The sequence below is a fragment of the Phasianus colchicus genome, chromosome 23 (assembly GCF_987193195.1).
Source record: "Phasianus colchicus chromosome 23, bPhaCol1.hap1.1, whole genome shotgun sequence".
Taxonomy (NCBI): domain Eukaryota; kingdom Metazoa; phylum Chordata; class Aves; order Galliformes; family Phasianidae; genus Phasianus; species Phasianus colchicus.
In genome coordinates, this window is record NC_143458.1 from 3,169,259 (window position 1) to 3,177,866 (window position 8,608).

General features: G+C 47.8%; 1 long non-coding RNA gene across 2 annotated transcripts; it reads right to left on the minus strand.

Moving 5' to 3' along the window:
* Positions 1-4,281: 4,281 nt before the first annotated feature.
* Positions 4,282-7,852, minus strand: LOC116233117 (uncharacterized). Of its 2 annotated transcripts, none has more exons than XR_004167898.2 (3): positions 7,765-7,852; positions 6,630-6,768; positions 4,282-4,447 (listed from the first exon to the last, which is right to left on the minus strand). It is a non-coding gene; the product is annotated as an uncharacterized LOC116233117 (long non-coding RNA). The 2 variants fall into 2 exon arrangements; XR_004167899.2 differs by lacking the exon at positions 4,282-4,447 and adding an exon at positions 5,155-6,538.
* Positions 7,853-8,608: the final 756 nt, after the last annotated feature.

The following is an 8,608-nucleotide window of genomic DNA, read 5'->3' on the forward strand; positions in this document are numbered from 1 at the left end:
GCTTCTCTCCTTACTCTTGGAGACCCTGCCTGCACACATGTGGTTTCAATATAAATACAAGCTGCCAGGAAGCTTTCTTCTTGCTCCGGGAGAAGGTGTAAACCCTTGCAGGATAAACATACCTCCATCAGTAAAGGAGAATGACTTCACTTCTGGCTCACAATCATTGCGTATGTGAGCTTTAATCATCCTGCTCTTTGTACTAAGTGAAGCCCTTATGATCAATCAGAACTTTGAAGCTTTGTTATAAAAATGTAAATGAAATGCATTTCTAAATGAAGCCTTTCTTCTGCCTTGTGCTTCTCCATTCTTCCAGGCACTCCCAGGAATGCACCAGTTCCTGATAACAGCACCGCTCCCTCCCTGCTTTTGCTCCATAGCAAAAAGAGAAGAGGAGCAGAGCTGCCTCTGGATGTTTCTAGATATTCTGATCCAGTTGGGAGACAAAATGTTCTCCTGATTGTATCTCTAAAAATAAAGATGAGGCTTGGAGGGAAAACACAGCACTGCTGGTTGCTTGCTAAACGTTAAGCCTGAGTCCCCATGGAAGCAAGGTGTAGGCAACCTGCTAGCTGTCTGCATGTCTGCTTTGCTCCCATAATAACTTCTGGTCCCATTGGCCCTGTTCCCCTGATTCATAACGAGAGTGATGTCTCAGTGGAAGGAAATTCCCACCAGTTGCAGAAAATCTGCCTGCCCAAGCGTGCTGGTTGTGTTCTAGTATTGGAGACATGGCAAAATAGATGGGTATTTCCAATTAGTTCTTCATCAGCCTGGCCCTGGGGATGTCCGGCTGTTATCCATCTGGCCACATCCTCAAAGGAGGGGTTGGCCGAGATCTGGTTACAGAAGGAAACAAAGCTGGGTGGAAGGCAGGGGAGAAGAGCATTTAATTTTAAGATATTTCATTGAATTTCATTGCTCTCGCTGCCAATCTTAGGAACTTCTGGCCAAGTCTGACAGATCTGGGAAGAAAAAGAGGTTTATCGTGCCCCAAGCAATTGTTCTGACCACGTGGATGGATTTGTTGTTTCCAGGAAAAAAAAAACAAAAAAACCACACCACTGCAAAGCCCTCAGCTTGGGCACAGACACACTGCTGTGCATCTCTGTGTGTGAGGGTGGCTCCATAGGACCCAAAGAGGCTGTAGGAAGGTCAGAGCTGGGGGCAGGGGCAGCACCTGGAGTGTGCTGGTTTTTGTATGGAGAGAGAGACATGAGCCTATCGGTAGGTGGGTGGAGATGCCTTTTCTCTCTGGTCTCACCTGAGTTCTATTTTATTTTGTTCTAGAGCTGTGGGTCCATGTGCACACAGCACCCACTCCAGATGTGCTGTTCCCTTTTGCAACCCTTCTGATGGCCTGCTCTTGAGCCAAGCCAAAGAGCCTGGAGTACCTGCACTCACTCTGGGAAGCCATAGGACAAGGGGAAGAGCAATGCCAATTTTTTTTTTCCTTTAGATTTTCCCTTGCAACAGCATGTTTTCAAGGAGCTGTAGTGATTCTGAGCAGGGTTTGGCCTTATTGTGCCCTGAGCGGTCTCACCTGCACTCCAGACAGTTAGGGAGACTCATTGCACACCTCCACGTGTGCTGACAGGGCAAACCTCCATCCCTCTGCCTGTAATTGGCATCGACACGGCACTGCCATAGCCCTGGGATGCTCTACAGCCAGGCTGTGGACTTTCAAAGTAGCCAGTTTGCTTAGTAAACAGTTCCTTGAGTATAAGGAAGGATAATGCCTTTTGTAGAGATGCTTATTGATGTTTGCATTCCTAATCCAGCAGTGTCATTTATTCCGGCTATGTGAGCAGAGAAGTGCTCCCCCAGGCTGAGGCTGTCCCATTTTGTTACCTACGTCAGACACGATGCCTTGGAGTGGGCTTTGATTTTAGTTTGGATCGCGTGTAGATCCGCTGAATCCAAACATTAACAGATAATAAGGCTGGGGAGAGTTTGTAGGTGCCGGTTGGTAGACTCTACAGATTGATAGCACAGCATCCTTTCTCTGAGAGTATTTTAGTGAGCATTAGATTTATGCTATTTACTGCTTTTCAGATAAAACAGTCACCGCGCTCGAAACCGCTGATGTACTTAGAATGGGGAATGGACTGGTTTAGTGGTTGCTGAATCTGATTGCTCAGAGGCCACTTTATTTCTCGATTGGAGAGATTGTGTTCTAAATAACGCAGCTATGGCTTTATGAATTGAGCAGGGCATGAATTAAGCAGGTTGGAGGCTGCCCATGTTGACTGGCGGCTTCGCATCTTTCAGGACGAGGTCAACTCAAGTTCATTGCGTTGGAAGGAGTTCATGATTCCTTTGTTATGGAGGTTCAATAGGGATTGATTTTAAAATAAAGTTTTTTGGACTAATTTAATAAATTCACTTTATTGTTCAGGCATTTATGTTTTTTTTTTTTTTTCTTTTTCATGAGATCAGTGTAAAGCATTTCCTCCTGCTATCCCAATCACTCTGAATATTATTTAGACCTCATGGCTCTTCTTTCCTTCTCGTCCAAAACTCAATCATGAGATGGACAAAACCTGAACACATTATTAAACAGAATTTGCACAGGGGAACCTGTGGGGTCATAGTTCCAGAGATGAGCTTTTGCTTATGTTCTTTGAGGGTAGTGATGCACTGGAACAGGTTGCCCAAGGAGGTTGTGGATGCTCCATCCCTGGAGGCATTCAAGGCCAGGCTGGATGTGGCTCTGGGCAGCCTGGTCAGGTGGTTGGTGACCCTGCACATAGAAACTAGATAATCATTGTGGTCCTTTTCAACTCAGACCATTCTCTGATTCTTTAATGTCCCATGCTCTGGCAAACTGCAGGGAGACCTGACGGACAGGGCCATCCCTTGTGGTTGTATTGCAGGAGGAGCATTTATTGAGCAGCACAGCCATCATCTGAGTTTTTGCATTGCTGCTTTGCGTCTGACATCCCACTTGGGGCTCCAGTTTGCAGCTCTTTTGGGGCTGTAGGTGCAGAGCTGCTTTCACAGCTGCTCAGCTCCGTCTTCTGCCATCGCACAGCTGCGTGGATGAGGCAAGATAACTTTGTGTTGCTTCTGATTTTCTGTCTTGTCTGCCTTCCTCCAGCCTGCAGTGCTCAGGCAGGCCATGGAAAAGTGCAGCAGATCTGTCAGGGAGATAAGTGTGTTTTAAAGAGCAATGATATCTGTCAATGAGACAGCAGCTGCGCAGAAATTTGTTTCCATCTCTGCCTCCTGATCTGCCCCAGAAATGTCGACACAGCACTTTTCTCTCCGTGGTTATTTCTTGAGGTGCTTTTTTTTTTTCCTCAATGTATTTAGGGGGAAAGGACAAAAAGCTGCAGAAAGCTCTGCTGTCACCCCTCCCTGGGCTTTTGTCCTCAATGTGTGGCAGCAGACGAGTGGAAGTTTACTGAGGTTGTGCCTCAGGAGGTCTTACCTTGCTGGAAATAGCACGGAGGGGAACAGCTACCAATGCAGGCAGATGCCCATCTGTTGGTTCCGTGCTGGTAGCCAGACACAGGGCTGGGCATCCGCACGTGGCTCAGGGCTTCGTGCTGATATGGGGACGTGGGGTGGGCAGCGAGCAAATGGTTTTATGGGAGTGTGAAACACATAAGGAGAGCTTTAATATGTGCTGAGACCATTTGACCCTGCAGCTTTCCTAATGCTTTTCCCACACCTCTGTGTCCTGTCCTTTTGCACCTCCTGGCCTCTCAGTGTGCTCGTACCAGAGATGTCCATTAGCACTCCGTGCTCCCTCGGCTCCCATCGCCTCTGAGCGTGGCAGAGATGCAGCAACTCAGGCAGCATCCCGCTCCCCTGTGAAACCCTATCTCTGAGAAATCAGGGTGGCTTTATTAAATACTGCAACATCATCATTGCTCGACACCTTGTGCCGACCCTTTCTGTAAGGATTAGGACAGGGATCCCAGGATTTGGCAGCCAGATGTGAGTTGGCCATCAGCCCCTTGCATTTCCCGGTACCTGTGTTAGGCTGAGTGCTTGCCTGCTTGCTGCAGAGCCAAGCCGTGGTGTCTGGTAGCTCCAAACATCCCGGCTGATGTTGATTGAAGAGGGATGGGTGGAAGGTTTGTGCAAAGAGGGAGAAGCTGCAGCACACGGACTTAATGCAGGCAGCAGTGATTAAAAGCAGCAGGCTGGGGCTCATTTCCATGCAGCATACTTTCCCAAGTTACCTACTCTTTCCACTGCTGCTGGTAGCCAAGATTGAAGGTTCATTGTTTCCAATCTTCGCTAAAGAAGTTTTAAAATGAATATATATATTTTTTTGTTTTTGCTGGCGTGAATGGGGTGGGGGGAATCTGGCTTGAATTTATGTGTGCGCTGGGAATTCACTCGGTGGCTGTGCTCTCATTTGAAAGTCTTTTCTTTAAGCACCTGTCCTTTAGTCTGTGTCGCTGCGTGCAGTCAATCATCGCGGTGCTGCTCGCTGCAATGCAAACAACATACATCATATGACAGGGGAAGTTACGGGAGCGCTTTGTTACCTGTTCCCAGCCATTTGCAATGCACGATAATAGCTGTGATGCTGATGAATGCGCCGTGGGTCTAGCCAGGCGCTCTGCTGGGGTGATTAGAAATTGTTTGTTTTGCAGAGTTGGCGATGTGTCACGAGCAATGGGTGACATTGCTTCTGTTTGGAGGGGACACACACGCTCACCTGGTGCAGGTGGGGAGCAGCACTGCTCTGCATCATGCACAGCTCAGCTCTGAGCGTATTGCTGCGCTGGAACAAGGCTGATTTATGTCAGCAGAAGATCTGCTTCTAAAACTGTTTAAAGCTTAGCACCTCTCCCTCAGCATCCCTGGGAGATAAGGATTTATTGCAGCTGTTTGAAAAATGCAAATTTTTTTCTTTTTTTTTTTTTTTTTCTTCTTTCAGGAAATATGCTTTTTCATAAAACTGCTTTTTCAGACAGTGAAAATATTTCATGAGCATCTTTAAGGTTTTGATGGTAGATAGAATCCCAGACAGCAGAATGCTGTGAGCAGAGGGTTGGTCTATGGCCTCAATCATTTACATTTGCATCTATTATAACCTGTAAATGCAAACCAGCAAGTTTCTGGCTCTCACAGAAAGTGGTACTTTGGGGGAACCATTTTTCAGCTCACCCTTGTTATAGGGCTCCAGCCAGCTCTGTGAGAATTGTAAGCTTAGAATAAGAAAATCCCATGTCCAATTTGTATTTGGTTGATTACTTCTTTTTCTTTTCATTTATCAGCTCCTGTAGATGAGTGCTTCCTTCCCCTCCTAGTTAAAATCAGGATCAGTGCCCAGGAAGGGTCAACCAGTTTACAATTCATTACATGTACGCGTTTCTAACTGACAATGCAATTCTTGTTTCTCATTTTTCATGTCAACTGTTTCTTGGAAAAACAATAAAAGAAAGAGAAGCAGAAAAAGACAAAGACAGATTTACCCAAGTCATCAAGTGAAATGAGAGCTGACAGGTTCTCTAATGTTACATGCCCAGAACAAAGAGGATTCCTCACTCTGCTCTTCTGCAAATGTTTGAGAATCCTTTGTGCATAACTCTGCTATTCAGTGGGAACTGCAGCTCCAGGCTTCCCCGTTGTTTCTGTAGCAATGTGCCCATGATGCTCCTTGGCCTCGCAAGGATTATTTTTCAGATCAAAGGGAAGCAAGACCCAATCGTTGGATCCCTTCCCGTTTTTTGTCACCAAAATATGCCCAAGTTCCCCCAGGCTAATCAATGCTCTCCTGCCTCAGTTACTTTCCTTGTTGTGTAGAGAGAAGAAAGGCGACTTTGGGAATGGTAAAGATACAGAATTTCAGTGAAAAATCCCCACTGGTGGGAGATCCTTCTGCTGAAATCACTGCTGATTTCAGTGGGCTGAGAGCATGACTGCGGTGACCAAGTTTTAATCCAACCCCCCAGTGCCTCCAGTTCAGATGGAGTGGATTTGGAGGTCACAGCCATCTCCCCTCGGATGGGTACAGTTTGTAACTGTACATCCAGGAACGAGATCTTTGGTTTATGGTTTGCACTTGGGCAGATGGATTTGTTGGTGATGGGAGCGTCAGAGGCTGATGGGAATGTCAGCCCACCCTGGGGCAGTTAAAGGGAGCTGCAAAATGAGGTTGAAAGATAACAGGAGAGCCATGGAAATGCTGGACCATCTTCCTGCTGCAGTGCCAGCTCTGCTTTCATTGACAGTGCTCCCACTGATTACAGAGATGGAGGCTGGGATGAAAAGCTCATTGATCAGAGATAGAGGTTGACTCTGCATCTGTTCCAGAGATGGATCTGCTTGATCTGAGCAAGTGTCTGGGAGGGCTTGGTTAGAAGAGCTTCAACCTTTGCAAAGGGCAGGCAGACATTTTTGCACACTATCTTTCTGATGGATCTTGTTTTGAGCCAGACCTAATTTATCTGCAAAGGCCACAGGAAAAAGCTGTAATGAAGCTGTTCCAATTGGGGCCGATTTGTCACTGTTTGGTTCCGGCACTGTAAGTCCCTTTGTACTTCTTGCTGCCTCTCCTCCCCTTACTTTCCACCTGGGAGTTCAAGCAGTGAGGGAATGAGGGGCAAAGAGCCTCCACAGCCCTTTCTACCTCTTCCCCTTGAGACAGAGCACACACTGCTAACCTGGATACACTCCAGCATCTGGGAGAGATCTGTCATTCCCAGCACAGACTGGAACTGACTCTGTGCTCGAAAGCAAGCTAAGCCTTCTTCTTCCTGTCTCAGTGTGACAATATCTCTTCCTGTCCTTATAAGTTGAATCCTGTGGGCAGAGGGTAAAGGGAATGAGTTCCAGCCCCCAGTGGAGGCTTGCTGTGGGCTGGAGGGAGAAACAGAGCCCGTGAGAGCTGATCACTCCTCATTTCTGCCCTGAGAATTAAAGCTCATTCAGAGAAAATCTTTCTGAGCTCAATCAAAATTCAAAGTGGAGTTTCTAGGCTGAGCAGGTTTGAAGGCAGTGACCAGCTGGGGTGTTCTCACTGCTTTGGAAGGGCAGGGAGAATGGGGAGGTGCTGCACAGTGCTGAGTGATGGGGAGGGGGCTTTGCATCTTCTAGGTGGGTCAAGGAAGACCAAAAGTGAACGAATTAGGCTGCGTTGTGCACTGTATGAAACAAATCCCTTGAGGGCTTGTCTGCAGGGGAAGGAAAATGCTGCACCATCTGTCCCCCCCTGCTGTTTCTCCTGTCTGTAATATTTGCGCTGATGCTTTGGGGTATCAGAGGTTGGGCTCTTGGTGGCCACAAGGTGGCATGGAGTGGGACTCTGCAATCTGGTGGCTCTTGCTCATGTGCCCAGGGGTCGGTGGGACTGGGGAGGTCACTGAGTCCATCCCCGACCTTCTTGGATCACACCAACTTAGCAGATGTCCTCAAATCCCCCTCTGCAGGTCCCTCGATCCCCTGCCATGTGCTGTCTAACAGTGTTAATTTATCCTCAGCACTAGGAAGTTTATCCTAACAACAAACCCAAATTTACGTTTTGGTTTTTTTCCTCCCTTGCAAATTCACCTCATTTTTCCCTGTTGTGCCTCTAGTGGCCCGAAGGATAATTGCTCACCTCTCTTTTCACAACAACCTTTTACATATCAGAAACCTGTTATTATATCCCCAGTTCAGAAAACCCTTATCTGGGCCGAGCAAACCTATTTCCTTTGCCCTTTCTTTGAGGGCTGTGTTGTTTAAACCTCCCATCCCGTCTCCTGGGTGAGCTCAATGTGCAAGTGGTTGATATTGAGCATGATGGGAGCTTTTGCCCACCAGAATCTGACGCAGCAAATTGCTTCCCTGCAGCTCCCCAGGCAGATGGGTGGAAATCACGTGCATTTACAGCCCTTTGCTAGAAGCCACAGGAGCACACTGCTGTGCTGCTGAGCCACAACCCAGCTGCTGTGCAGCAGAACAGCTCACTCTGGCTGGGGTGATCCAAACGGCCCCCATCCGGTGTTTGTTTGGCACACAGTGCTTTCCCATTGTGACAGAGCTGGGTGGTGGGTTCCAACTCAGGTGCTTGCACGTTGGGTCCTGTGGTCACTTGATGGAAGGCTGTGGACATCCGGCATCTCCTCCATCCCCCGGAGCTCTGGCTCAGGTACTCTGTCTTCATCTTTCTCCAAGTCTTTCTCAGTTAATTACGATCCCTATCGCTGCAGATGCAGCTTTCCATACTAGCTGAAAAAAGACTCGTGGGGAGACCTCATTCAGGCCTTCCAGTACTTGAAGGGAGCATATAAACAGGAGGGGAAATGGCTGTTTATGAAGGTGGGTAGTGATAGGACAAGGGGGAATGGTTTTAAACCGAGACAAGGGAGGTTTAGGGTGGACATTAGGAGGAAGTTTTTCACTCAGAGGGTGGTGAGGCACTGGAACAGGTTGCCCAAGGAGGCTGTGGATGCCCCATCCCTGCAGGCATTCAAGGCCAGGCTGGATGTGGCTCTGGGCAGCCTGGTCTGCTGGTTGGCGACCTGCACATAGCAGGGGGTTGGAACTGGATGAGCATTGTGGATCTTTTCAACCCAGGCCATTCTATCATAAAACCCCTCGTGCACTCCATTCTCTTACAACAGCATGACTGTGCTGTCATGTTTTCCATGTTTTCTCCTCA